This window comes from Heteronotia binoei, chromosome 3 (assembly GCF_032191835.1).
Source record: "Heteronotia binoei isolate CCM8104 ecotype False Entrance Well chromosome 3, APGP_CSIRO_Hbin_v1, whole genome shotgun sequence".
Lineage (NCBI taxonomy): Eukaryota > Metazoa > Chordata > Lepidosauria > Squamata > Gekkonidae > Heteronotia > Heteronotia binoei.
Window position 1 is genome coordinate 14,072,846 of NC_083225.1, and position 21,664 is coordinate 14,094,509.

Here is a 21,664-nt window from a genome sequence, read left to right on the forward strand (position 1 = left end):
ACCTGCTGTAATGGCCTTGGGTCAGCCATTGCTCTGGCAGAGGTTGTCCTTGAAAGGGCAGCTGCTGTGAGAGTCTTCTCAGCCCCACCCACCTCACAGGGTGTCTGTTGTGAGGGAGGAAGACAAAGGAGATTGTGAGCTGCTCTGAGACTCTGAGATTTGGAGTGGAGGTCAGGATATACATCCAATATCATCATAATCATAGCTCTCGCAAGAGTTGTGCTTGAAAGGGCAGCTTCTGTGAAAACTCTCTCAGCCCCAACCACCTCACAGGGTGTCTGTTGTGTGGGAAGAAGATAAAGGAGATTGTAAGCTGCTCTGAGTCTCTGATTCAGAGAGAAGGAAGGAAAGGAAAGGTCCCCTGTGCAAGCACCAGTCGTTTCAGACTCTGGGGTGGCATTGCTTTCACAACGTTTTCACAGCAGACTTTTTATGGGTTGGTTTGCCATTGCCTTCCCCAGTCATCTACGCTTTCCCCCCCAGCAAGCTGGGGACTCGTTTTACCGACCTCGGAAGGATGGAAAGCTGAGTCAACCTCGAGCCAGCTACCTGAAAACCCAGCTTCCACTGGGGATCGAACTCAGGTTGTGAGCAGAGCTTAGGACTGCAGTACTGCAGCTTTAACACTCTGCACCATGGGGCTCTTCAGAGAGAAGGGCAGGGTATAAATCTGCAATTCTTCTTCTTCTAATAGTAATTCTTCATTGGATTTCCATTGGCCAATCAGAAGCCCTGCTGGGTAAAAGCCCCACCTGGCCCTGCCCACTTCCTGAAAACACTTGATGGGCACCAGTGAAGGTGTTGGTGGCACCATGGTGCCCAGAGTAGGATTTCCAGCTTCAAGATTGGGGCCTGGAGATCTCTTGCTTTGACAACTGGTCTCCAGCTGGCAGAAATCAGCTCCACTGGAGAAAATGGTACTTTGAAGGGCGGACTCGATGACGTTGCCCATATTTGTTGTCCCTCCTCTCCCAAACCCCGCCATCTCCTGGATCCACACTCAAAGTCTCCAGGTATTTTCCAACACAAGCCTGGCAACTCTAGCCCACAAACCACATTTGGGTGTCCTGTGGCAAGGTATATGTGTGAGTGGGTGGAAGCAGGACATCACTGTCTAACTGGGAAGCAGGGTGGTGTATATATATGTCATGAGCAGTGTACCCTCTAAGCTGAGTTAGCGTGAGCTAGCTCACAGATTTATATGTTATGAGAAGTGTTCCCTCTAAGCTGAGCTAGCATGAGCTAGCTCACAGATTTTTAGCCTCTGGCTCACACATCTTCCTACACATTTAGGTAGGAAAAATCCAGAAAAGATGACCCCAGAGCACACTAATTTATGCAAAAGCTCACGACTTTAATGCCGTTAGCTCACAGAGTAGACTTTTTGCTCACAAGGCTCTGCCGCTTAGAGGAAACATTGGTTATGAGTTGATTTTTTTAATAAATCTTTTTTTTTATTTTTTTTAAAAATAAAATAAATCAATAACCAATAACTTGGCTAGGGCTCCTGTACTTGCATAGATACGGGAAGCTCGGCAGGTAGTTCTTTTCCTTACCCTTGGAGAAGTCCTGTCCTATTTTATATTTCATCACCCCACCAGTAATTTACTTCCCAGCAGGTGAGACAGATGTGAAGCTTGAAGAGGAAACCCAGGATCTAATAAAAAATTGCATTAAAAAAGCATGACCGGATCAGAAGGAGAGTCGGTCTAGCCAGCTATTTTCTGTGCAGCAGTGACCAATGAGCCCCTAGGGAACCCTGCATATAGGACAGTATGCTAATAGTGCTCTCCTCTTTTTAATCTCCTGTCTCTTCTCCCCAGAGGTATCCTCTCTCCTTTCCTATTCTATTGGGTCACATGCATTTCAGACAGTTAATTTTACTGCGCCAGCGACATGTAATGGGAACATGCTGTACCCGTGATTCTCCGAGTCCAGATATGGGATGCTACCAGGACTTTTTTTTGTAGCAGGAACTCCTTCACATATTAGACCACACACCCCTGATGGAGCCAATCCTCCAAGAGCTTACAGGGCTCTTAGTGCAGGGCCTACTGTAGGCTCTAAAAGGATTGGCTACATCGGGGTGTGCGGCCTAATATACAAAAAAGCAGGGGTCATTTTGTAGAAAAATAGGTCATGGAGCTCATTAGCATAACTCATTAGCATATGTCACACACACACCACCAGCCAAAAGCAACCTGACGCAAGAAATGAGAGCGCCATGCGAGTGAGGCCTGCTTGGGCAGGCTAGAAATCCAGCCAGCCCAAGCAGGCCTCGCTCACCTGGGGCTCTCCTTGGCCACCCTCCTCCCCAGTAAAAAGTCCAGTAAGCTACCTGCCACCCAAAATTACATAAGAAGTGGAGAAAAGGTGGCACGGGCTTCTCCAGGGGCTGCTGGGGTTGTGTTGCAAAGCTCCTGGTGGCTGCCTGGCTTCCACTCTCCTAATCAAGGGATTGTTATGCAGCTACACCTACTACTCAATGGAAAAGGTAGAGTGGGAGGAGGAGGGAGAACCCTCAGAAAGGTTCAGGAGCTGCACTCCTGTGAGCTCCTCCTGAATTCAAGGCCTGCAAAGGAGTTACTGCTGCTGCTGCAAAAAAAGCCCTGGATGCTACCATTTTTTGTGTGAACAATGTATTTTTCAGTTTCAGTACCCATGAACAGAACACTGGATTATCAGGGGTGCACTCTTAGGTGTGCTGAGGATGTGCGCTGATGGAGAACTATGCGTCGTGCCCCTTTTCCACACAAAATGGTGAACTCACCTATTGGGAAGTTCATGGGGAGGTTGTACTTCTGTTACACCTAATTGGGTGTCCCATTAAAAGTGGGTGTGCAGTGCTCAAATTTGAACCGCTGAATATTGATTCAACATGGTGCTGATCAGACGAGCATCCAAGAATGCAACTCGTCCCGATATCATCCTGTTGTTGAACGATATTGAATGCTATCACACTCTTTTCTTGGAGCATGCGTGCAACCCATCAAGCAGATCTAAAGTCGTCTCACTCTCATTCAGTTGCTGAGCAATCACACCGTGATTCCTGCCATGGGGTTTTCATTGAACATGCGCCCAACCGTTGGGAGGTGGGAAATCAAACGTTGCTGGGGGGGGGGGTGGTTGTTCTGGGAATTAACATTGCCAATTCAAACTAGGGGACTGCCAGGAACTATTTTTTTGGAAATGGGCAGTGATGATATCTGGAAATCCTCCACATTGAAAACATATTTTTTTCCTGTTCTTCTGAATAGTGGGATAATGCTCCCACAAATCTTGTGTTGATCAGAGAAGCAGAAGCCTCACCTCAGATTCCTGATGATCTGGTCCTGCGCATGTCTGCTGGGGCGTTATTAAAAAAAAATGTGGGATGGGTGGATGGCAGGTGCTAAACATTCCAAGGGGCAGTATTGCACATGAGCTGTCCAAACCCGAATAACCCGAATATCCAAACCCGAATAACCCGAATGTGTGCCGCTTCTGGGGAAAAGGGCTGGGATTTCTCTGGGGTCAAATAACCCTGACATCAAACCAGGGCAAGTCAGGATGCTGATGAGTTGCGTTCGAGGGACAGATGTGGTTGTCTGGACATGCTCATAAAATCTGAACGGGAACTGTGGGTAAGACAGATCTAAAGGTGCATGTGACCACACCCTTGGTGTAACTAAAACTAAACCTCTGAAAAGGGCTCCATAGTGTCAGATGCATGCATACATCATCTTTGAATTTGCTGAATTGTTTTAAAAAGCTATCCAAGACTATGAACATTTCCATGACATTTCAATAAATTTTGCAAGTTAACAATGCATTGCATGAAGGAGCATTTCTTTTTTTATTGTGAAGCTCGGGCCGATCCATTTAATTGGACTACCCGACAGCTTGTGTTTTGAAATGATTTGTTCTGTCTAGTGTTAATGAGTTTGTGAATCTATATCGGGTCTACTTTTTTCTTTTTTCTGCATTAATTCCGAAAGAGGAGGCTTCCTTCTAAATCAAAGAATTCCAGCACTCTCTGCTGATCTTTTCTTTGCTCTACAGAGACAGCCTGGGCAGCTCAGTTAAATGTGAGCACTCCATAATGCCACTATAATGTCTTTAGCTGAGTGCTTGGCCTGACCTTCTCTAATACAGAGTTTGCCTCATTGCTGATGGTGGAAAGTGCCATCTAGTTGCAGTCAACTTATGGTAACACCATAGGGTTTTCAAGGCCAGAGGGCTTCAAGTGTCCTGGCCCCACTGGTGGACCTCCTGATGGCAACTGGTTTTTTTTTTTTTGGCTACTCTGTGACACAGAGTGTTGGACAGGATGAGCCATTGGCCTGATCCAACACGACTTCTCTTATGTTTTTAAGAGCAAAGGTCCATGAGTGGCTATTAGTCACTAGGCATAGATGGGACACTCAGTGTGGGGCAATAATGCTCTGTATTCTTGGTACTTGGGGGGCAACAGTGGGAGGGCTTCTAGTTTCCTGGCCCCACTGATGGACCTCCTGATGGCACCTGGGTTTTTTGGCCACTGTGTGACACAGAGGGTTGAACTGGATGGGCCACTAGCCTGATCCAACATGGGTTCTCTTAAGAGCAAAGGTCCATGAGTGGCTATTAGTCACTAGGCATATATGGAACACTCTGTGTGGGGCAGTGATGCTCTGTATTCTTGGTGCTTGGGGGGCAACAGTGGGAGGGCTGCTAGTGTCCTGGCCCCACTGGTGGGCCTCCTGATGGCACCTGGTTTTCTAGCCACTGTGTGACACAGAACGTTGGACTGGATGGGCCATTGGCCTGATCCAACATGACTTCTCTTATGTTCTTGCACACTTCCATGTCCAGTCGCTGAAGAGCTGACTGGCGTGCGGCTCAGAAATTTGCTACCGCTTCGAACGTGGTAGCTTTTTGAGCTGCTCTGAGGACACCAGAGGGTAGGGTGAGTACGGGATGGGGACGGGCAGCAGATGTGCTCATTTGGATGGATTTTCTAAAATCTGTTTCTGAGGCATCTCTCTGGGTCACCTCAAACTGCCGGTCTGTAATCAGCCTAAGTGTAACCAGGGGTTATCTTGTGGAAAAATAGGTGGTGGGGCTCATTAGCATAACACATTAGCATATGCTGCCCCCCACCAGCCAAAAGGAACCTGATGCAAGAAAGGAGACCCCCAGGTGAGTGAGGCCCGCTTGGGCTGGCTAGAGATCCAGCCGCTCCAAGCAGGCTTCAGTCACCTGGGGCTCTCCTTGTCTACCCCGCCCTCAGTCAAAAGGCCAGCAAGTCACCCGCTGCCTAAAATCACATACCAAGTGGAGAAAGGGTGGCGCGGGCTTCCCCATAGGTAGCGTGGGCTTCTCCAGGGGTGGCACAGGCTTCTCCAGTGGTGATGTGGGCTTCTCCAGGTGCTGAGGGTGTGGGAAAGGTCCTAGTGGCTGGCTGGCTGCCCGCTCGCCTAATCTAGGGATTGTTATGCAGCTGCACCTACTATTCAATGCACAAGGTAGGTGGGGAGGAAGAGGGGGAACCCTCAGAAAAATTCAGGAGCTGTGCTTCTGTGAGCTCCTGCTGAAATCAAGGCCTGAGTGTAACTGATAAATATTCATAGCCAACAGGTATGGTAAGACTGTCCAAGATAGGTTTTCATTGGATAACTCATGCTTTTTGGCATGAGGCTTAACAGGTATTCTCTTAGCAATGACAGACTCTTACCAAGAGTCAGTCCAGTTGCAAAGTAACCATGCACCGTGTGTGTTAAGTGCTGTCATGTTGCAGCCAACTTATGGCACCCCCAGCATGGGGATTTCAAGGCAAGTGATTATGCAGAGGTGGTTGGTCATTGCCTTCTTCTGCAGGGTCATCTTGGGTGGTCTTCCCTTCCAGCTACTGACCCTGCTTAGCTTCCAAGATCTGATGAGATTGGCTATACCATTCCACCTTCTCTCCCATGAAGGGCTTTTTTTTTGTAGCAGAAACTCTTTTGCATATTAGGCTACACCCCCGCCCCCCCCCCCCGATGTAGCTGATCCTCCAAGAGTTTAAGGGCTCTTCTTACAGGGCCTACTTGCAGCTCCAGGAGAATTAGTTACATCAAGGGGGTGGCCTAATATGCAAAGGAGTTCCTGTTACGAAACCCTCCCCCCCTGCTCCCACATGACCATTTCTAATGGACATACGACACATACTGGGAAATCGTGGCTTTTAAAAATGACATGTGGTAAAACAGCATCCCTTAAAAATATATGAACTGAAACTCCATTCTCACACCTGTGGCAAAATGACAGCTGCTAACTGCTTTATTGCAGGGATCTATGGGGAAACAGAATAATAAGTCAGTTCTATAAAATTCGGCACTAAGTGATTTGTTGAAACATTCGGCTTCCGAACCCGGCATTCTGAAATGACATCTTGAAGAGCAGGCAGAATATTCGTCTTGTAAAAACCGAGAGTATCGCCATCATCATAAAAGGAGGCCATGAAAGCCCTATTGTCTTCTCAATAGCTGTCATTCCCCTTGTCAAGAGCTTCAGTGAACTGGGAGTACATCCCTTTCTTCCCTTCTGACAAACATGACTCATCAGCTCCTGTATTCCTCAGTTTTAGTGACAGGCGTGTTTTTCTTTTTAAAGGGATGAATGTTATTTAAAAAAGAAGCCAGGAGATGGGTGGATTTTATCCAAAGTTGGGGTAGAAGCAAAGCTGCGGATTAGGGAGGTCATAGGGACACCCTAAATTTCAGATTGTGAGCAATGTTCCCTCTAAGCTGAGTTGGTGTGAGCTAGCTCACGCTATTTTAGCCTCCAGCTCACATATTTTTGTCTTCACTCAGGAAGAAGCAGAAGAAGACATTGGATTTATATTCCACCTCCACTCAAGCGGCTCACAATCTCCTTTATCTCCCTCCCCCACAACAGACACCCTGTGAGGTGGGTGGGGCTGAGAGGACTCTCACAGCAGCTGCCCTTTCAAGGACAACCTTTGCCAGAGCTATGGCTGACCCAAGGCCATGCCAGCAGGTGCAAGTGGAGGAGTGGGGAATCAAACCTGGTTCTCCCAGATAAGAGTCAGCACACTTAACCACTACACCAAACTGGCTCTCTAGGGGGAGGTATTTGTGAATTTCCTACACTGTGCAGGGGGTTGGACTAGACGACTCTGGTGGATGGCCCCAGAGCAACAGTAGCTTACAACTTTAATGCCAGGAGCTCACGACGCAGAATTTTTGCTCACAAGACTCCACAGCTTCGAGGGAGCATGGATAGTGAGTGATCCTCAAACCAGCTCACTAGTTCTAGGGACCATAAGATCAATGAAATAGGGCTCTACTCTTGCTTTGCATGTCAAATGCATTTTTTAAAAAAACACTTTTGCTTTATCTCCCCTTCTCCTGGTCACTGTGATGTTACAGGACTAACTTTTCATTGAATATCCGATAGCTATAAGGTATTAATAAACTGCACAACATCTGTAATGAGAGTGAGATGTTGATTTGGTTTTGGGGAAAAAAATCTCAGGGTCACAGAATCAGAGAGTTGGAAGGGACCACCAGGGTCGTCTAGTCCAACCCCCTGCACAGTGCAGGAAATTCACAAATACCTCCCCCTAAATTCACAGGATCGTCATTGCTGTCAGATGGCCATCTAGCCTCTGTTTAAAAACCTCCATGGAAGGAGAGCCCACCACCTTCTGAGGAAGCCTGTTCCACTGAGGAACCGCTTTGCCAGGAAGTTCTTCCTAATGTTGAGCTGGAAACTTTTCTGATTTAATTTCAGTCTGCTGGTTCTGGTCCTACCCTCTGGGGCCACAGAAAACAATTCCACACCATCCTCCATATGACAGCCCTTCAGCACTTGAAGATGGTGATCCTATCACCTCTCAGCCTCCTCCTCTCCAGGCTAAACATGCCCCGCTCCTTCAACCTGTCTTCATAAGACTTAGTCTCCAGACCCCTCATCATCTTCATCACCCTCCTCTGGACGTGTTCCAGCTTCTCTGTATCCTTCTTAAAATGCGGTCCCCAAAACTGAATGTGGTACTCCAGGTGAGGGCTTAGCGTAGCAGAGCAGAGGTCAGATGGCAGAGGGAAGATCCGAGATTGACTGGGGTAGATGTGGGAGGCTAGGGAGATGAGTTAAAAAAGGGACAATGGGAAAGGAAGCAGCAGCTGTGGAAAGCAAGGTCCTTAGGAAGGAATGGGTGAATGCAAATTTGTAGAGGAGAAAGGGTGAACAGAGCAAGGAGCTGAAGAAATGGAAGGCTAGAAGGCTGGGTATGAGGGACAAAAAGAATTACTTGCTGTCCATGGAAGTGGGTATATAAGCAAGCAAACCTTGGAGGCTGAGAGCAGTGCAGGTCATGAGGTCAGAAAAGCCAGGGGCTGTGGATGCAGTAGGGGGAGTTGAATTTCATGAAATGGCCTAAATTCACCATGCCAATTGCTAGCTGTAGACCTCTAGGGCTTCTGAATGATTCCAGTTCCTTCCTCCAAGGTTTCTCTCCGTTTCTCGAGGACCTTTCTGGCTGCCATGACTTCTCGTCGCTGCTTTGGCTCTGTATGGTTTCCAGGACTCTAATTAGTGTTGTCGTTATTCTGGCTCCATAGGTGCTTGGAGGCGATCGGGGTGGATTCTGCCGAAGCATTAGCTGCCCTCGACTCATCCCAGTCTGAGAAGGCCACCAACCCTCCTGTGCCTTGGAGCAGCTCCTAACGCAAAGGATCTGGTGGTTATTCGTTAACCCTGACCTTTCTCATCACAATGGGTAAAGCTCACGCCAAGTCTCAAAACTGACATAGAGAGAAAGTCTGGCATTCAGATGTCCCAGGGCCCCAAGGAGGAAGTTTCCTTTCAGGAAATCTTCTTTATTCTTATTATTTTTTGTTTCCGTACTATAGCTAGCTGATGTTTATTGCGAGTGACTTAACATTTATTTGTACAGAGGCAAAAAAGCTGCTGTTCTCTTCCTCCCCCGTTCTCTCTCAGAAGCTTGGCATGTTGTTCTCCACAGAGGCGGGCAGGGCTGGGTGCCTTCTGGTAGTTGAAACCCCAAATTCACTTCCAGAAAGACTTAATTCTGTGACCTTTGAAAGAATACAAATGCAAGGGCTATCACATGCTTTCTCTTGTGCTGCATAATCCTATTCTGCAACTCCACCGACACTGGAGATGGCCATCAGGAACTGCAGACACACTTGAGCAAACGTTTGCAACTACTAAATAGTAATACTACTATTAATAATTTTTAATTTATATCCCGCCCTCCCCGCCGAAGCAGGCTCAGGGCAGCATACATAGCATAAAATACAACATTACAATAGTACAATAATAAAACCCCCAAATTACGTAACAGTTGTGTTCCTCAATTAAATATACACTCAGATTAAAATCATCAATTAGACTAACAATTTAAAACCACAATTTAATTTGGTGCTACGATCTTGTGAATAAACAATTTTATTAGTAACATATGGTAGTAGAACTATAACTACAACTTATAAAAAGCTTAATATATATTAAGAAAAAAACCATCATTCTACCCCACATCTTACTTTCTCCCACCCCTCCCCCAATTACTTGACCCCCGCCAGTGTTATTTTCTTTAAAAAAACAGATATTAAAGGTACCCTTAACTATCAAGAAAAAAAACGAAACAAAAAAGAAACATAGGGAAGAAAAACCCCCTTCAAGAGTTATATTGTTATCTTAAAAATCTTAATCCTCAAAAATTGTCCAATGAATTTGGTGCTACGATCTTAATATAATACGGTTATTCATGGTGATGGTACAGTAATTCCACATTAAAAAGCCAGCTGGAAGAGGATGGTCTTACAGGCCCGGCGGAACTGGTCAAGGTTCTGCAAGGCCCGTATCTCTTCTGGTAACTGGTTCCACCAGTGGAGAGCTGTAATCGAGAAGGCCCTCTCCCTCGTAGCTTTCAATTTGGCCTCCTTCGGCCCAGGGATGGTCAGCAGGTTTTGCAAGCTAGATCTCAGCACTCTCTGGGGAACATATGGGGAGAGACGGTCCCTAAGGTAGGCAGGTCCTTGGCCATATAGGGCTTTAAAGGTAATAATCAGCACCTTGTAACAAATCCGGTACACAGCTGGCAGCCAGTGCAGTTCCTGTAGCCTAGGCTATATATGCTCCCACTGACTTGATCAAGGAAGCCATGGTCCTCAGCTTGTAGTATATAGTGAGTTCAGTTAGTTTGAGGTAAGTAAGAACGTTTATTGAAAAAGAGCAGAACTGAACACAAACAGGCCACGCCACTGCTTACATCCATTTGGCCTGAGTTAAACATACCCACTTTGTCAAGAAGACTCTTGCCATTATTATCTTGGAGTACATTCACTTTCCAATGTCTCCGCTTCGCTTCCTACTATCTCTATGAAACAGTTACAACATTCCTTTCTGCTTGGTCTCAAGAGTTACCAAGGTCATTCATGCCTGATTATGTGCACACCTGTGAAAAGACCTGGAAAATATTGGGGGGAGGGACTGCTTGCTTCCTGCTTTCCTTTGAATGTGTAATAGTTTGGGCCAGGACTATAAGAGAAGGGCAAAAGCTCGCCAAAGCCAGTTTTCTCAAGGACTATCTTGCTCTGACCTGTCATGTATCAATAAATAGGTATTCTTAGAATGGACTCTGATCATTGAACTGCCAGGGTTTTGACGCCCTTATGCCCTCAATTGGTCTCTCCAGGATCCTTCATTTGCATTTCCTAAGAGAAATGCCTCATGTCCCAATTGGCTGGTTCTAAAAAAACCAGCCAATCAGAATGTAGGCATCAGGGTCCTGGAGGGCAATGAAGTATGCTTCAAGGTCAACTAACAGACATAGAGCCAGTTTGGTGTAGTGGTTAAGTGTGCGGACTCTTATCTGGGAGAACCGGGTTTGATTCCCCACTCCTCCACTTGCACCTGCTAGAATGGCCTTGGGTCAGCCATAGCTCTGGCAAAGGTTGTCCTTGAAAGGGCAGCTGCTGTGAGAGCCCTCTCCAGCCCCACCCACCTCACAGGGTGTCTGTTGTGGGGGAGGAAGGTAAAGGAGATTGTGAGCCGCTCTGAGACTCTTCGGAGTGGAGGGCGGGATATAAATCCAATATCTTCTTCTTCATCTTCTTTTTCACACAGCCTAAGTATTCCGGTATGCCAGCTGGTCAGTTACTGAACAGTAACAAGTTTTTGCTGGCATTTCAGACAGACCCGATTCAGTAACTGGCTGTTACCGGAATACTCTCACCTTTTCACACAGTCCCGCAGCTGTCCCGGTAGTGAGGCATGCCTGAGTCGTTACTAACAAAGAGCAGCTTCTTCCACTTTTCAACCCCTTCTTCCGGGTTGAAATCGCTATGGGGTGCTGTGTGAAATGTCCAGTATCTAACCTGGGAGCAGTTTTCGCGCCCTTTTTCGCCCGCCGGCGCGCTCAATCTCCGGCTTTTTTTCTTTTGGAACATCCGGCTAAGATCACTATAGCGCTATAGCGCTATAGTGATGTATCACAACAGCTATAGTGATGTATCACAACAGCATAGGTATGCCTGGGCTCCATTAAGATGCCAGATATCGCCGTTGCTGAAACCTAGTAACTTATCTCAATAGAGCCTAGCCATCTCTATGGTGTTGCTGTTGTGATATGCCGCTATAGCGCCCGACGTTCCAAAACAAATATATAAGCTGGAGATCGCGAGCCGGCAAGCAAAAACGGCTGGCGCTGGTGGAAGCGAGATAAGAGCTGAACAGTGTGAAATGGCTCGCTTCAATCACGGAACCCTATTGGAAAAAAGAACATGTGTCTGAAAACTCCCATCCCTGTCTCGGATTACTGCAAGGCGGCACAATACCGACTCCCTTCCGGCTTCCACTGGTAAGTGTGAAAAGGGCCATAACAAAGCAGCAGTCAAAGCAACCCATACACAACAGTTTGCAAGACCTGAGCATGGCTGTTAACGACTGGACGTTTTGGAGGTCGTTATTTCATAGAATCACCATAAGCCAGAGGCAACTTCATGGCACTTAACAGACCCAAAATGGGCAACTAGGTTTGCCTAGCTCTGCTTTAGGAATCCTTGGAGGCTCCTGCCATTTCGTAGCAGACATTTAATCCAGCCCATCCTCTTGCCCAATGAAACTTAATGCAAAAATTGTCATTTATAGCTGAAGCTCATAATCGGGGCAACATTGACTTCCTCCCACCATGGTGGAGAAAAAGTTAATTTAGTATATTAACTCCCCTAAAATTATCTAAATTACAGTAGACTGTTGCAAGGCTAGAAGAATGCATGCAAAATAAAATGGATATTTTCCCTTGTTCCCCTTGAAAGAGCGGAGGAAGTTAGAGGGTTTTTTCAAAAGAGGAAATTAATTTTTAGGCCACCAGTATTATTGCACGCCTTTGCCACAGTAATTTAGGGAGAATAATATAATACAGGTTCCTTAACAAGAACTGATATTTTAATCTAGCTACCACTAATGAATAGGATTGCCAATACCGGCTACAAAGGGAACTTTCCAGAGAATTAATACAAATAAAAGAAATATACATTAGGAAATAAGTAACTGCCAAACTCCCAGCACATCCCTAAGGTAAAATATTTTGAAATATCCATAAAATAACAAATAAGTTGGGAGGTGATAGAGATGGTTTTGCTGGCTGATAGCCAGAAGTGGCCCTAGGGCCCGCAGTGCCACAGGCAGCCTTGTTGCCCCCTCGCCTTCCCATCCCCACTCTCCCTGCCATCCCTTCACAGCCCAGTGGCGGGGAAGACAGCAGCGATAGGAGTGGGGAAGGAGACGAGGAGAAGCAGCAGCAACCGGGGAGGGGGGGGAGAACCAGCAATCGGGGTGGGGAAGGAGTCAGGGAGAAACAGCGGCAACAGGGGGAACACAGCAATTGGGGAGGGGATGGAGGCAGGGAGAAGCAGTGGCAACAGGGGGAAGAAGCAGCAATCAGGGCAAGGAAGGAGGTGGGGAGAAACGGTGGCAACGGGGGGAAGAAGCAGCAATTGGGGCAGGTAGGGAGGGAAAGGAGACAGGGAGAAGCAGCAGCAAGGCAAGGGGAGAAGTCAGCAGCAATTTGGGAAGGGAAGGGAAGGAATTTTTTTAAACAAAAGGTGGGGGTGCCCAATTTATAATAATAATAATAAAATTTTATTTATATCCCGCCCTCCCCGCCTAGGGCAGGCTCAGGGCGGCTAACAACATTTATAAACATACAGTACAATAAATATAAGACTTTAAAATTAACATTATTTAAAAACCAGTCAGTATACAATTAAAATTTAACTTAATCTGACAGTGACGGTGGTATTTCTGACGCTAATTTCTGTCAGTTTACATAGTAACACAGGTCTTTAAACAGAACCATATTGGCGGGTCCCTTTGTTTGATCCCCCTCCAGGGCCGGCACCCTATGCAAGCACCTAGTTTGCCTAGTGGAAGAGCCAGCCTTGCTGGTAGCTGCTCTGGATTACTGGTGGCCTTCAGTACCCAGTCTTCCCAGGGCCTGATTGGACAGCAGGCTCTATAACAGCCCAATCATGGCCCTTCCCATGGCAGAGGTAAGGTGGGGCTACTCACCACTGGCCAGGTGATAGGCCAGGCCTGAACCATGGCTTGAGGCTACAATAGTGTTGCCAGTCTCCAGGTGGGAACTGGAGACCTGCTTTTACAACTAATCAGCTGGCAGAGATCAGCTCCCCTGGAGAAAATGGCTACTTTGAAGGATGGACTCTGTGGCATTGGATCATGCTGAGGTCCCTTCCTTCCTTCCTTCTTTCCTTCCTTCCTTCCTTCCTTCCTTCCTTCCTTCCTTCCTTCCTTCCTTCCTTCCTTCCTTCCTTCCTTCCTTCCTTCCTTCCTTCCTTCCTTCCTTCCTTCCTTCCTTCCTTCCTTCCTGTCTTTTGGCTCTCAAATATCTGATGTTTATTCTTTGTGGCTCTTACATTACGCAATTTTGGCCACCCCTGGACTAGACCTTATGAACCATAAATGTAAGAACTTCATAGAATAACTGTCTCTCTGTGCTCCCTCAGAAATGTTCCTAAGGGTTGAGGGACCTATGCAGTCATAATGGAATATGGGGTGGGCTGCTCCATTTGCAGAAGACCTCATTCAAGATGGAAAGTGGTTATCTCTGCCATTTCTTCCTTTGACTGTCTCTCTCATGTACTGAGTCCCACTCTGTTCTTGATAGTCCTCTGACCCTCTGAAGATGCAGGAGCAGGGGAGACAAAAGGTGGTGTGAAGTTGCTGAGGAAGGAGTGAGAAAGCTGTTCTGTGAAATTCTTCCATTCCATGATTTACAGCAGAGCTCGCCATTCTTTTTGAGACTGTGAGCACATTTGGAATTCTGATAGTTTTGTGGATGGAACTACAAAATGGCTGCCACCAAAGAGCTGCTTCAGGAGGCAGAGCCAGCCATAAAATGGCTACCACTGTGGCAGTGCCACATTTCACTTCAGTTGAACAATGAAGATCTTTGTGCTGTGGTAGCAGCTGCTGCTAAAGCCAAATTTTAAAAAATCTGCATGGCCAATCAAATCTCTAACAGCTAATCAGAAGGCTTGCTGGAGAAAAGCCCCACCTGTCCCCGCCCACTTTCTAAAAACACTTGGCAGGCACCAAAAAAGGCATTATCAGGGAATCCTGATTTATGAATCCAATCCATTTTCACTCATACACTTTATTGCATTAGCAATAAGAGCCATAGCAAGCAAACTTAAAAGTAAAAGAGCATAATACAATAATCAAACCAGCAAAACAATTCAAAATTGGGTAATTCCAAAAACGTAGAATACAAGTATAAACATCATTACATCAGTAAAATTTATACATCAGTGATGAAAAAAGCTTTTTCTTCATAAAAAAGCTTCAGCCACTTTCAAAAACAAGGGGTCTTGTCGAACAAGTCCTTTAAAACTGATTCATCGACAGAGGGTGAACTTATGCAAAGGACTCAAAACATTAAGGTAGAAATTGCTTCTTTTGAATTGTTACCCCAAACAAGGCAACCTCTGTTCAGTCTCTTATTTACTCTGTGCAGAGCCTACATCGTTAGAGAAGCATATTTCTCCATCACTTTTTAAAAGCAGTGCAGATCCTTGACTTGATCAAACACTTTTCCTATTCTTTTATTTCATTTTTCATAGCATGCTCGTTGCTGTGGCATCTGAGCCCCTTTTCAAATTAAATTGGAAGAAGGTGACTTTCCATCTGCTAAGTTTCTTATTCGTATGATCTCCCCTGGAGTGATTTGAAGAAAAAAACACAACACACTTGTTTCCTAAAAACATTAATAGAGTTGGAGTTCATGAGCAGAAAACCATGTCTGCCACTTGGACTTCAGATCAAGAGTCAGAAGTCTTTGGGTCAGATCCAGTGACTCCCTTCTGCTCAGAAAGTCTTCTTCTGACCAAGGAAGGTTATTCCAGCACAGCAACAGCTACAGAGGAGCCCAGCAGCAAATCAGAGAAAAACAAGATTTGCAGGGTATATGTTTTTGAGTATGCTAGGGTTGCCAAGTCCAATTCAAGAAATATCTGGGGAATTTGGGGGTGGAGCCAGGAGACTTTGGGGGTGGAGCCAGGAGCAATGTTGTGACAAGCATAATTGAACTCCAAAAGGGAGTTCTGACCATCACATCTAAAGGGACCGCACACCATTTTAATGCCTTTCCTCCATTGGAAATAACAAAGGATAGGGCACTTCTTTTGGGGCTCATAGAAATGAACCCCCTGGTCCAACCTTTTTGAAACTTGGAGGGTGTTTTGAGGAGAGGCACCAGATTCTATGCTGTAAGTTTGGTGCCCCTACCTCAAAAAACACACCCCCAGAGCTCAGGGCTGGCCCTAGGGCACATGCTATCCCAGGCAGACTCGCTGCCCCCTGTCCCCTTCCATGGTGCTCCACTGTGGTGCTGCACCGCCCCCCTCCACTGTGCCTCCTCCTCCATCCCTTTCCCACCATTTCAATGCCCGGGAAGGGATGATTGAGTGCCGCTCTTCCCAGGCTCTTTAAAGGCTCCCCCTACCACTGATCAGCTGATTGGTGGGTAAAAGCACACTGGAAGCTCCTGGCTCCTATGCAGGCCCTCCGGTGCATTCATGATCAGTGTGGGGTTGAGCCATGGAGCAGGCAGCAGCAGAGGAAAGGACAGCGATATCACTGAAAGAGTGGCCGCCGCTGCCATCCCCCCCCCCTTCATACACGATCCAGGAAGCAAAAGGGAAGGAGGCAGTGGCCACTCTTTTGGTGGCTCGCTCGTCCTTCCCGCTGCTGCTGCCTGCCGCCAGGCTCAATCCTGCACTGATCATGAGCAGACCAGAGGACCAGCATAGGAGCCGGGAGCCTCCGGCGCACTTTTACCCACCAATCAGCTGATCAGTGGGGGAGAGAGCCTTTAAAGAGCCCAGGAAGTGCAGCACTCAACTGCCCCTTCCCAGGCATTGAAATGGTGGGAAAAGAAGAAGAAGATGAAGATATTGGATTTATATCGCGCCCTCCACTCCGAAGAGTCTCAGAGCGGCTCACAATCTCCTTTAACTCCCCCCCCCCACAACACCCTGTTAGGAAAAATAATTAATATTCATTTATTCAAGACAAGAGAAGGTTTAGAAAGAGCCCCCACACTCTCCTCAACACCTGTCTGACAGTTGAGCTATTTTTTGAGCACTAGCTTCCTGATGAGGTTTGTGGTTAGGCCATTTCCTACTGCAGCTTCTCAATAGCTTGCTAGTATTGGACCCACTCCCCCTCCCTCACCGTTTTTCTATATATTAGCCTCTTAAGCCTGCAAAAGTAAAATGCTTCTTTCTCTTTTATATGCTAACAAGACAACTGTTATAAGTATAGTGGTTTATAATATTCAGCATAGTGAGTAGAGTGCACAACAAAGAATTAATCAACCATTAGGGTAAAATTGGTTTTAGAGCTGTATACTCAGTTGAGTCATGCACACTGTTACTGCATAGATAAGAGGTGTTAGAAGTGGGATCTTCAAGGGGCATCTGCAGATGTTTGTGAGTGGTTAACCGTCACCCTTCAGTGGTTAGTGTTTGTTTGAAATGCAGAATCACAGGGTTAGTAAAGTTCACAATATGGAGTCGGTTGTGCTAGCTGAGTACCATTCTAGCTAAGCATATAGATAAAGTTACAAGTTCTGACAAGAGGAAGTGTTGCTGGGCGGGGATATTTGTAACTTTTACCTTATATGGCCAAAGCCCTGAGCCTAACGGCCGTTGTAGGAAGACTATAAACTCTGCGCCAATGGCAGATAGCCTCAGAGTGAGATAGGGACTGACGTCGGTAACCCTATAAAAGGCGACGGCTTGGCCAAATCAGACAGAGAGGCAGCCTTGATTTCTATGTCTCTCTCCTTCTGCAGAAGTGAAAATAAAGTGGTTTTCTCTGAACAACAAAGCCTCCTGCCTGGTGATTGGTATCTGGGAAGAAGGGGCATTGCCCCCAAAACCTGTTGACAATTTCTGGTGTCAGAAGTGGGATATACAAGCCCCTTTTGGGGTTGGGCCTCTGGTCCATTGGAGAGCAGGGCGAACACTCCTCTCGTGTGATTTTGGAGGGCGCCCCAGCTGAGTTCAGCTGCCAACTCACTGTTTGAGGCGTGGCACTCTGCTCCCCAAGAACCCACAAGGAGACGTTCAGTTGAAAACAGTCCACCGGAGGAAAAGTCTGTTGTGTGGAACCGGTGAGTAAAATGTAAAATAGTTTGGGGAAACTAAAATAGTTTTGGGTATTGAGGGTGTTTGTTGGTGTGAATGGTGTGTGTGAGTCCTTTTTGGTAATGGGATGGACAATAAGACGTCAAAGGTTAAAAGGACAGGTACCAAAGGGAAAGGGAATTTCGTTGGGGATGCCCAGACTTCAGGAAGGCTGAGGCCGGAGTCAGGAATTCCCGGGGACAGCCCGTCAGGTAGGCTGATCTCCAACTGGGAGAAGGATGCCCAGACGGTCAGTTGGAAGAAGGTTGCCCAACTTTTGGAGAGGCCAGAGTCAGGAATTCCCGGAGATAGTCCATCGAGAAGACTACTCTCCAATTAAAATTATTTTGGGAATTGAGGCCCCTGAGTAAATGGTTTGCTTGTGAATTATTGTATGGCTGTATTTTGATATTGGGTCACTTAAGGTGGCCAGAAATGAGGTTCCTGTAAAACAACACAGGCATATGAGATTCATCGTTTATATTTGGAACAGGAGCCTGGTCCCAGAGTGGGAAAGGAACCTCCGTACATTTGCTGTGAATAGCCTTCATTAGATGGCTATTGCTCCCCAGCCTCCTTAAGGTGGCCTGGGAGAAGCCTAAAGAAAACAATCAGAAAATGTCTTCATTTGACCCTTTAGAATATAAGCCCATCTGCTCCCCATGCAAGGAGGGAAAGAGAAAGGAGGGGGGGAAATATATATATTTATATATATATATATATATATCTTAGTAGTTACTGAGTCATGCTTGTGGCATCCTCACTTGAGTTTTTGATTGCACAGGGTCTTGTACAATCAATTTCTGGTTATTGTAATCATGTGCATTGCTGAATCAAAGCTAAGGGGATGCTTAGTAAATTAGATTATTATTTTAAGAAGGATATTTTTTTTTTGTTTGGTTGGTTTAGTTAATAGACAGATTTCTACTGTGTATCAGAAACATTTGTTTGGCCAGTGCTGGAGAGCAGATGCCCGGGTACACCAACTCTCTTGCCATTAAATAATGTTATTAAAAACTAGAGCTGATACTCTCAGTGTCTGAAAGAGGTCTTCATATGAGGAGGTTTAGATATGTGTCAGAGTTTGATATGAAGGGCTTTTGAATGTAGTCATGAGACAGGGGTTACAAAACCCAGGTTTGCAGAGATAAAATGAGAGAAGAGAAGGGTAAATCGTGAAGGGGGAGCAAGGACGGGGTTGAAACAGAAGAATTGGTGAGGCAGGCAAGGTGTTATGAGGATTTGGCATGGAGGGGGTTCAGGGCTGTCTGGATTTAGTCCCCCCCTTAGCCGAGCCTTTGTTAACTTTAAGGATGGGTGAGTTAGAGATAGATGTGGAATTTTTGATGGATTCAGGAGCGAGGAGTGGAGAATGTATACAAATGTGTCAGAAGGAATGTTGGGGGCAGGGAAATTTGAAACTCTGGAAAGTTGTGTGGGAAGGCATTGTAAAATTGTGAAAATAGGAAATTGTGAGGGCTCAGTGCCCATTTTAAAACCCCTTCGAGTTCAATGCAAGGGGAGGGCAGGTGTGGAGCTGCATGGGTTCCTTTGGATGCCTAATACAGGCATTTGCCTGTTGGGAGTTGGAGATTTAATGTGCAAATTGGGTCTGTGCAGTCAGTATGACTGCGCTGAAAGAAGTGCATGAAACAAAAAAATTGACCCCAAAGTTTGGGCGTGCCCAGGCAACCCAAGACTGTTACAGAACCCCCCCAGTAAAATAAGTGTATACTGTGATTGATTTGAAATCTTTTTTTTCTGTGTTCCCCTGGTCAGTGAGTGGCCTCACACTGACACTGGCCATTTGACCAGGTTTCAATGGAAAGTACTGCCCCAGGGGTACACAGAATACAGAAGCATTGGCTTCTGTATTACAAGAATGGAAAATGTAGATGACTTGTTGATAAGTGGGGTTGTACATATGTTTGGGGAACTATGGTGTGAAAAAGGTCTGCTAACATCCCAGGAAAAGAACCTTGCCCACCATAATCTAGTTAAGAAGACCCTGCAGGCCCTGTCATTGCCTGCACAGGTTGCTCTCATATATATACCAGGGCATCAGAAAAAAAAAGGGGGGGGGTTCCCCTGGGCATAGGGCCCTCCCCTCCGTTTACTTAAATGAAAATAACAAAAAGCAGGGGGGGGCAGAGTTAAAACAGGGAGTGTTAATTCTGCCAGACGGCTGGCAATGGTTGCTAGAAGGACTTGTCAGAGAGGTTTTAAAAGCTTTGCATGAGGAAAGACATTGGGAAGCATGAATTTTGGTCCAGATCTTTCTAGAAAAATTTGTGGGATGACGGGTGTGGTCCCAGGCCAACGCTCTGGTGGCCAGATGTACTCCTTGTCAGCGGGCAAACAAAACACAACTCTCAGAAAACTGAGATGGGTGGGAGACCGTTGGCAGTGCATCCCTTCGAATGTATCCAGTGTGATTTCATTGATTTGCTTCAGGTGGGAAGGGTTAAACACTGCCTGGTCCTCACTGACCAATTGACTGGGTGAGTAGAAGCTTTCCCCACAACCAGAGCAACTGCTAATATGGTGACTAGAATACTATTGGAACAGACTAACCAGAGTGTGAAGTGTTACCTCTAGTATTATTTGACATCCAGACAAGGACTCATCAGTTTACTGGCCTTTCACCATTTGAGTGCTTGTACAGCATGGGAGTTTGGGACGTAGCCCCAGGCTCTGGAAATCCCGACTTGCACTTACTGAAAGATGCCTATTTAAGAAAATACTTGCTGGCACTGTTTTCCATTTTTTCCTTGCAATAGGGAGGCTGGCGTGACCGTCCAGAGAGCGCCATTTGAGACCACGGTCCATTCCTATCTGCCAGGCCAGTGGGCATACATCAAAGCGTGGGCGACAGAGTTCCTGGTTCCAAAGTGGTTGGACCCCTACCAAATCCTTCTAACTACGGAGACAGCAATCCGGACGAAAGAAGCAGGTTGGACTCACCACACCAGGGCAAAACACGCTGTAACCCCAGAGGCTGAATGGGAAGCCATCCCTGTTCCTGGAGAAGCACTGAAAACAACCCTAAAACGGAGTTAAAATAAATGCGGGGAAGGGTTTTCTTTACAGGAAATGTGTGTGTACACTATGATATAAAAATTCGCCAATTTAGAGGAAGGGGCACATGTGGAAAAATTGAGTGGAATATAGAATTAAAAAAAAAGGGAAGTGACGAGTGGAAACCTTACTTTTGGGGAATAACTGATGAATATTTGTGGGCCAGATGGGGCTCTGTGGACTTTAAAGGTAAACTATTGTTTTATCAAACAGACATAGAAGGAATCCCCAGCCCATTTGGATTGAAGGGTCAGGTCCCGGGGAAGTGGGCTGGCAGCCGAATTTTTGGGGAAGATATAGGTGTAGAAGGTGCCCCTGGAGTCCGGGATCTGTGTACATTATCAAGCCGGACGAATATTTATGTGGGCTCTGGGTGATCCCGAACCCCTATCCTGGACCCCACAACAATGACTAGAAGCTGTAGGACAGGCCTGGATCAGTCCAGAGCAGGTAAAAGAAATAACACTGTGGAAAGGGAAGTGGTGTGCACATTTAGACTTACTTCTTATTGGACAGGCATCCCCAGAACCATTTACTGCAGGACTTAAGGATTTTATAGCTGGTGGTTTATGGATAAGAGATCCTATAGTAAAAGCAACAAATATATGGGAATAAAATAATGAAAAATTTGGCTCATATTCCTGTTCAGAAATGGTCAGGTATCCTAGACTCTGGAGGATGGTTGGGAGGTGTGTTTTCCAATTGGAAGCAGAGTCTGTTCTTCCTGGGGATACTACTACTGGGTTTGATAACACTCCCTTGCATAATACTACTTATCAGAGGGCTAGTAAATTCTGCAGTGCAAGCTACATTTCCTCCTAGTAAGATGACAGTGATGTTAACGGACTACCAACCACTAATAGATTACTACCCTAAATATGAAGTAA